Source organism: Pinus tabuliformis, chromosome 8, assembly GCF_031772625.1.
Source record: "Pinus tabuliformis cultivar Carrire ecotype Pingquan chromosome 8, CPIR1, whole genome shotgun sequence".
In the NCBI taxonomy this organism is placed as follows: Eukaryota; Viridiplantae; Streptophyta; class Pinopsida; order Pinales; family Pinaceae; genus Pinus; species Pinus tabuliformis.
This window is the reverse complement of record NC_142294.1, coordinates 1465915471-1465924654: the sequence shown is the minus strand read 5'-3', so window position 1 is coordinate 1465924654 and position 9184 is coordinate 1465915471.

The window sequence follows — 9184 nt, the reverse complement described above, 5'->3', positions numbered from 1 at the left end:
GAAAAAGCAAGTTGTGTCTAAAGCGTCGTTAAAATTTATTTTAAACGGAACAATCACCGCTTTTTTCCTGCGTTGATCTTTTAGTTGAGAAAATGGAGCCCTCCAACCAAGGAATTCCCCTTGGTGGAAGTCCTAGTCCCTTCTCCTCTTGGGGAGATGTTGGAGCGCCCCATATGGCCACATTGTCACTTCCAGGACTGACAATTGGCTTGCCTATCTGGCTCTTCTCAACTAATGTTGTTCAAAACACCACTATTCCTGAACAATTGAATCAGCAGTTAGACCAGTCCAGAGCTGCCCACCAGCCTTCCACTTCCTCTAACTCTTCCTCTCCTCCTTCCTCTTTGCTTGATGGAGCTGGCAAAGCCAAAAGCCAAGTCCTAAGGAGAAGAAGGAAAAGAAGAAGAAAGAGAAGAAGAAGAAGGAGCCAAAAGCGACTGGGGGCAAGCGAATGGCGTCTAATGAAAATCCACACACTGCACTGACCAAGCCTAAATCGCCATGTGTCATATGCAAGGGAGACCACTTTCACAGAGATTTTCCTTGCATCCCTCGGATACTAAGGGACTGGTCTCCCTGCTTGCACAATTCGGTGGCATCAACCTCTGATAGCCATGTTGACAGCACACCGTCAACTAGTGAAAGTGAAGCCACAAGACAGAGAGGGAAAGCTAGATTTCCCTACAAACTATGTGAAGGCGACCATGCCATCCACTGTTGTCCCTTCTTAGACGAGGCTAAAAGAGTTTTGGAAGATCGCCCGGTTTTACCAGTGCAACTTCCTCCTGGATATCAAAAACTCTTGCCAAGTCCTTCACCAGTTGAGAACCCAGCTGACCCGCTCAGGTGGTCAGTGGAAGCACCTATCATTGAAGATGAACCAGCTGAATCCATACCTGACGAAAGTCAAAAGGTCGAGGCGGCAGTTGACCCGGTCTTGCCTTCAGAGTATTTATCTTCGAATGATACGGTCACTGAAAAGAATAAAGATGACACCATCCAAATTCTCTTCATCAACACAGACTCCGACGAACACGGGGGCACTATCCTCATTCCTTTATCGCAGGAAGGAAGTTCGTCAGAGCGATACCCGGCCGTTTACTCGGTCCCACCACCAAGAAACCTAGTTGTCTCCTTCGACTGGAACCAACTAGGCAGACCCCGTTTGCGAGCAAGCATACCATTCAGAATTATCGTCCAAATATACAGAATGGTCATGGCTGGCACCATCATTGATGAAGGGGCATCTGTGAGTATCCTTTCCTCCACTGCTTGGAAAGCACTTGGTTCACCAATTCTTTTGCCTGAAATGAGAAATCTGACAGGCTTTGATAAAGGAACCAGTCGACCTTTAGGGATCCTCCCCAATGTGCCTATCACATTAAAGGAAAGACCATTCAAATTAACGTGATGGTCGTTCAGGGACCCTTGGATTATAACCTACTCCTTGGACGAGACTATATATATTGCATGGGAGCCATCGTCTCCTCACTCTTTAGAGTAATGTGTTTTCCGCACAAAGGAAGAGTGGTCAATCTCATGGACCAGCTTTCATTTCCCAGATCACGCATCGCAAAGAGTCATATACCTTCCCTAAATGGTCTCTTCACGCAAGAAATGTCTCAACCCACGGTCCGTCCTCCCGATGAGCGCGAGTAATTCGGAAGGATATGACTGGAACCCAGAGGGCATGCATCCTGGTCTGCTTCGGCAGGAAAACTTTGGGTATAGGGTAGATTTCCGCGGGAGAATATGACTAGTCTGTACCCCACCCATGCTGGAAGAGGGTTACTCTAGAATAAGATTCTTTTGTCAAAGTTATGTGAGTTGACAGACGGAGTCTCTCACCTTTTTCTATTTTGGTAGACATTGCCGAAGAAGTGTTTTGTTTGAAAGATTAATAGAACAATCTTTGGGTAACTTGAAAGAGGTAGGCCTTTCCTGGTAGAACAAATGTTTTATCTGCAAATTGAGGGGTAACCTTGAAATCGTACTTTATGCCTGGGGGCATGCAAACCTTTTTGAGTGCAAGCAAGGGGCAACTATTTATTTTTTTAAATTTTTAGGTCCTCCCTTTAAACCTGTAGGTCTAACCCTTTAAAATCGTAGGATTAGTCGTTTCCAAACTTGCATAACGAAAGGATGCGGGGCATAGCTTTGGTAAGGCGCAAGCTCCATAAAAAATGGAATCTTACATGAGACATTCTTATCATATGACTGGATTATCGAGCAGTTTTAGCACACAGTTCATGCTCGTTAAAAAATAAACGCAAGATTCGAGTAGTTTTAGCACACAGTTCATGCTCGTTAAAAAATAAACGCAAGATCCGAGCAGTTTTAGCACATAGTTCATGCTCGTTAAAAAATAAACATAAGATCGAGCAAATGTTTCCACCTGCGTTTAAGCTGGTTAAAAAATGAACTATTCCGGTAAATAACCACCATGAATGTAGCGACATCAGCCATTAAAGCCTTGGTCGTGTTTGCCCACCACCTCCACTTTTCCATTGGCCGATCATTCACCTCCATATGATTGTTTACCAATTTTGAGGAACAGCTGCGAAGAGTGATTTCACTAGCCATCCTTGTGACACTGCCGTGATTTGGAAATTCCAATCCTTCCCTGGAATCAGCTCCTACCCTTTTTATCACTCGTTCCTCAAAAGACGAGTCTTCTTTAAGCTCTTTTCATCTGACTCGTGAAATATGAAAAGATTGCCGAGTTTTGGCCTTCCAACTCGATAAAGTGACCGGAAGAGCTATCCCTCCTCTAGATTTTAATCTTTTTGGACCTGAGGGATTATTGCACAAAAAGATCGAGCGCTTGTTTTATTCGGCTCGTTAAAGATATCGAAAATCCATCCCTTCTGTATTGTTTTATACTTTTTCGGACTTAAGGGATTAGATGACGAAAAAGGACTTATGGAGTTAACTTTATGTACCTTTTTAGACTCTCTAAAAATGAAAAGGACCGAGTTATCCTTGTCGTTAGACTCATTAAATGCATTAAATAGCGACAAACTTGTCTTTAGACAAGAACGAGTTTCCCTATCGCTAGGCTCGTTAAAACATAGCGATGGGCTCGCCCGAAGGGCAAGTTATAGAACAAGCATATGTTATCCTCCTCAAGCTTGACAAAAATAAAGAGGTACTGGTCAGCAATGACGGGGGAAAAATTGGGAGAAACTCAAGAAAACTTTGATGGTAGCAAGTCGCTCTTGAACATGACACTTTTCCTCCGTACCACAATCGAGTTGGGTTGTTTCATTCACCGGCCACATCACCATGGTCTCGCCATACCATCCATATTTGGGGTAATGCTACCGATCCATCGCATAAGTGTCGCCATATGTTCAAGAGAAGTCATTCAAAGAAGTCAGCTGTGTCCCATCCACTACCATACATTATACTCTTTCATAACCGCCACCCTGAATCATATGTCATCAGATCGTTTTTCACCTCCATCAAAATCATTAGCTCCGTTCCATGTCATCGATGTGGGATTCATTAAGGCCCTCCTTTGACAGATCGCTTCTTGTCGACATCAGCTCATTATCCAAGAAGTTGATCTAGGAACACCCCCTTCAGTACTTTGAAGCTTGCATGCCTCAATGGCAAGTTTCTCACTTCCGACGACAGGTATACATCAATGACCTTCGATCGAAAGATTTTGCGTGGTGTTCGACGCCAAGTCCTCTATTCACACCACGTGAATTGTACTGCAGTACCTTGAGGGTCATTATCATTATCGGTGATTCCTCTCGTGCTTGTTAACAGTTTACATCATTGACTGGTAATCAAGCGATGTCTTTCCATGTTCGACTTCAGAGCAATTCTCACATGGATCGACTTGTACTTAGAGTGAAGATCGGACGAGATTGAAGACCCCGGATCTAGTTTCATCCATCCGGGTTGCGATATATATTCAGAAAATAAAGACATGGAAATGTACAGCTTTGCAGCACAGATAATCATCCTACCAAAAGGATGATGGCTCTTTCAGAATCATCAGTCTATCATCAGACGATTGTCTGTTATATGTACATGAAAATGAATTTATAAAGATGAGCATGGGAATGCTCGCCTCGGCTAGATCATGAAAAGAGTATGAAAATAATGTATTGTATTGTATTATATTACAGGTCTCCTCCCAGCAATGAAAGAACTTCGAATCCTCCTAATAAAGCATTTCACCCAATAAACGGCCTCATACTTTAGGGGGAAACTGTTATAGACATTTTTGTGCCTTACAGCTATAAGCATAAAATGTCCATAATCCAAGGGATCCAAAGTCCCTAAAAATGTTGTTCCTACCCCTAGAGGAACAAGGCTAACAAACCATAGCAATTCGTAGAAGTTCTCCACCAGAAACTGCTCAAAAACAAGTCAATTAAGGATCAATTCAGAAGCTCCACTAGCTGCTTGCGTTGAAATGCAGAGGCTACACTGGCTAGTTGCATTGCAATGCAGGTGGAAGCACTAACAAGGTGCGCTGAGCGGGAAATGACAAATGTCAGGGTCTCTTGTGAGAGGTGTCAAGACTGTGGAAGCTTCCAGAATCTTCCTCCATGACACTTGCCTTGCTGAGTTCGACTAAGTGATGAGTAAGAGGCTCTTAGTCTCCAAGTGGAAGTAAGAACTGACAGAGAGAGAGGACACTAGTCAGATCACAAGCTGACTCATCCTCACTCCAAACATCTATATATGGATCTCTTCTCCATGAGATCTAGGGGCTAGAATTTTGTTATTGCAAAGAATTGATGTTGGTTTGAGATTGGAATCATTGGGTGCTTAATGCTTTGAAGGGAGGTGAAGATAGGAATTTCATTCGCTGGGAGGTAGATGCTGGATTGGAACTCTCTGGGTTGTATCTCCTCCTGAACCTTGTTATTCATCAATAAAGCTATCTTGGTTTCTCCTATATACTGATGTATCTTTGATGTATGATTGCATTAGTATGTTTAGTTTATTTCTAATCCTGAACTAGTTATGAATATGAATCTATGTCTTTGTGTAGTGTTCTCTTCTTGTGATCTTGTAGAAACCTGTTGAAGCTGGGAGAGCGAGAAGGCAAGTAGCTGGGAACTCTCAAAGAGAAGAGAAACCGGATCGAGGGACAAACGGAAGACACCGGTTAGTCCATCCATCTCTCTTCATTCTTAAATCATAAAGGAAGAATACTAGAATAGTTGTTTCTGTTTGTTGCTAAGGCACTGTCACACCTTAGGTGGATAGGATCGTCCTGCATAGGAATTTTTCCCCACAACAGCTGTCCAAAGTTGTCCAAAGCTATAGTGTACGCACTCCAGAAGTTCACGCATTATTTGTTGGGCTAACATTTTAAGATGTATACAGATCATTCTGCATTAAAATACTTGGTCAACAAGCCTGTGTTGGGGGGGAAGATATGCAGGTGTCTGTTGTTGTTTCAGGAGTATGATTTTGAAGTTATTGTGAAACCATGATTCTTGAATGCTAGACTAGATCTTCTGTCGTGCATTGAAAAAGGAGAGGAACCTACGAATTTGGAGGAAGGACTACCCGATGTGTAGCTCTTTGTAGTACACATCGTTGAAAACCACTTTGAAGATATCATACACTTCCTAATGATAGGTATGGATCAGGAAGGAAATAAAAGCAAATAGAAGAAGGAACTGGTGGTGCACGCAGTAGAATTTTATTTCATTGTAGGGCACTTGTACAAAATGGGATCAGATGAATATTGTGATGCTATGTGCTAGAGTTTGAATGAAGCAACATCCTCACAGAGGCTCATGATAGAGCCGTGGGAGGTGATTATGCAGGAAAAGAAACAGTGCAGGAGATTTTACATGTTGGGTTATGGTGGTCAATCTTGCATAAGGATTCAAAAGCATATTGTAGGGCATGCAACGCATGCCAAATGATGGGCAGACCCTTGTCCAAGGATGAGCTTCCATGGAATCCACAAATATCACTACAACCCTTTGAGAAGTGGACGATTGACTTTGTAGGACCAATTCAGCCTCCAGGAGAAAAGACGGGTGCACGGTACATCATCACCGTGACTGAGTACTTAACCAGATGGGCGGAGGTGTAGCTTATGAAGGACCGTACAAGCATGACATCAGCCAAATTCATCTTTGAGTACGTGCTGACAAGGTTCGGTTGTCCAAAAATTGTAATGAGCGATCACAGTAAATACATTCTCAATGAGATGATCAACGTGATGATGGAAGCGTTTTAGGTTTACCTGCAGGCTAATGGAATGGTAGAAGCTTTTAATAAGATACTGGAGAATGCACTAACAAAGGCTTGCAATTCTCAAAGGAATGACTGGGATGTGTGCATACTGGCGGTACTATGGGGTTATAAAACGACTTGAAAGAAGTTGACTGGACAAACATCATTCACACTGGTTTATGGCATGGAAGCTTTGATGCCGATGGAGTACATTGTAGCTAGTCTATGCATAGCGGCATTCATAGGAATGGTAGATTGTGGAACCCTGGAGGAGAGGCTCATGCAGCTAATAGAGCTTGAAGAAGATAGATTTCTAGCTGGATTCCATCAACAGGTTCAAAAGGAGCGTGAAAAGGCATGGCAGAATTGGCACATCAAACTATGCACCTTCAAGGTAAAGTATTTAGTTCTATTATATGACAACAATTTTGATAAATTTCTAGGAAAATTTCGGATGCATTGGCTGGGGCCCTATGTCATTAAGGATATTACCGATGTTGGAACAGTTCAGTTGGTAAAGTTTAATGGGGAACCATTCCCAGGGCGGGTGAATGGCAGCCAGTTGAAGACATACACCGGTGACCCGGCTAGATGAATACATGTTGGAAGCACAGTCTTAGCACTCTAGACAGTTGAAAGGAGGCACGAGGATATAAACTACACTACCCAGGTTGGGGAGCTATGCAATTGGGGAACTGTGTGGAATGAAGGAATGTCACAGTGTTAGCAGAAAAGCGTAGGGAGCTGCGCTATCCAAGAATGAACCACGCAGTGCAGTCAGAAAGTGACTGTTATGGTTACTGTTCATGACTTGACAGTGGGAAAATGGCTAAATGGAGTAGGGGGCGACATTTAAATTGAAATTTAAGGGCAAGATCTATGAAAATATGCCTCCAATATAACATTTATGAATGAATTTTGGGGGGAACGATCGGATTTCAATTTGAAAATGCCTATAAATTGCAGGTATCTGCCTAGCAAAAAACACTTGGCATTTTGAGAATTGAGGTGTTGAGCTCTCAAGCACGCATGAACCGTGAGAGATTTGAAGCTTTGATAGTGAGTTTGGTGTTTGAGTGGCTGCCAAAAGAGATGTAGGAGCGTCTATCTAGTATTATGTCGGCACCTACAGATACTGTGAGTGTAGGAGAAGCAATGGCAGCTAAGGGAACTTCCCCAGAAGTAGCAATGGCAGTTGAGGAAGCTGTGCCGGAGGTTGAGAGTGTCGAAGTACTAGTAGAAGTTCCTAAATCACCGAGGACACCTAGGCCAAGGCCTACACCAACCCAAGAGGGTCCAAAATCAAAGAAAGATAAGCATAAAGCACCACAGCAGGTGCACGCATCACCCAGAAGGCACCCGTAGAAGGAAAATCCCATCGTGCAGGAGAAGGGAAAACTAAATGACCTTGAACCTGAAGAGGATGTTGAGGAGATCCCTATGGATGAAGAAGACATTGACATGGTGGAAGAGGATGTTGAAATTGAGGGGTCCGACCCTATCTCTAAGATGCTCAAGTACATTCCTCCATGCAGAGGCAAGACAAAGGTTCCGGAGGACATTGATGAAAACAAGGTTGTGCTACATACACCCTTGTTGCCAGACAAAATTGCCTTTGAAGGACCGCACCTAGAGCGCGTCTCCCTATTAAAATTGGAGGATTGGGATTTAGCCATAAATCAACTCATGCACCACGTCTTCTACAAAGATTTTGGTGTGACCACGCTGGAGCTAAGAAAGTGGGTAATAGGGGTGGATAAGGATGGTTTGTTAAACATGTTGTGGGACCACATTACAATCGCACACCCATAACCATGATAGTGATCAAGAAGCTACTATGCTTGGTGCATGATGGGTGCCTGTGGCTAGAGGAGCCGATATCGATCACTGACATGCTAATCCATAGCATCACTCAGCTACTGCATGCAAGAGAAAATCTAGCCATAGCGTTTGGAGGAAAGGCAGGTGAGTGGAACCTCACCGAAGTAATGAAGCATAGATTTTAACTCGCAAAGAAGTCGCGTGGCTACTCGATCACTAGCATAACCAACCTCATGGTCAAGGTAGCCACTCAAATCTTGGTAGGAAATTTTATGTTGAAGTGTCACACAGATGAAGTGTCGGCACCAGTAGTGCCTTTAGCATCCCAGTGCATAGAGGGAGTACATTTCTACTAGGTGCGTTACCTCTACTGCGAGTTTATTGCTAATTTCAGAGATGCATAGGATCAAAGCAAGATGTTTCACTATGAATGGTTGCCATTATCCATAGTTTAGGTCGCGTCAGAGTTACCAGAGGATAGTCAGTTTCCTCCAGTTACGCACGACCTACTTGTTGTGTGGAAAAATGCCTATGCAGGACGATCCTATCCACCTAAGGTGTGACAGCGCCTTAGCAACAAACGAATACAGCTATTATGATTTCTTCCTTTATGAAATGTGAAAGAGGGGAGATCGGCAGACTTACCGTTGTCTTCCGGTTGTCCCTCGAACTAGATCCTCTTCTCTTTGTGTGTCCATAGCTACTTGTCTCCTTGCTTGCTCAGGAGAACAACTACTTGAATCCCACGAGATCACAAGAGAACAGCTACCTATGACAAGAGAACAGCTACTTGCGACAAGAGAATAACACAACACAAAGGCATATATTCATATTCATAAATGATTCAGGATTAGAGGTAAATCAAATACACTAATGCAATCATACAAATACACCAGTATATAGGAGCAAACCAAGATAGCTTTATTGATAAGTAACAGGGTTCAGGAAGAGATACAACCCATAGGGCTCCAATCCAGCATCTCCTTCCCAGCAGAATGGAATTCCTTCTTCAGCTCCCTTCAAAGCATTAAGCACCCAATGATCCAGTCTCAAACCAACAGCAATTCTTTGCAATAACAAAATTCCAGCCCCCTCTTCCCATGGAGGAGAGATCTATATATAGATATTTTGGAGAGAGGAT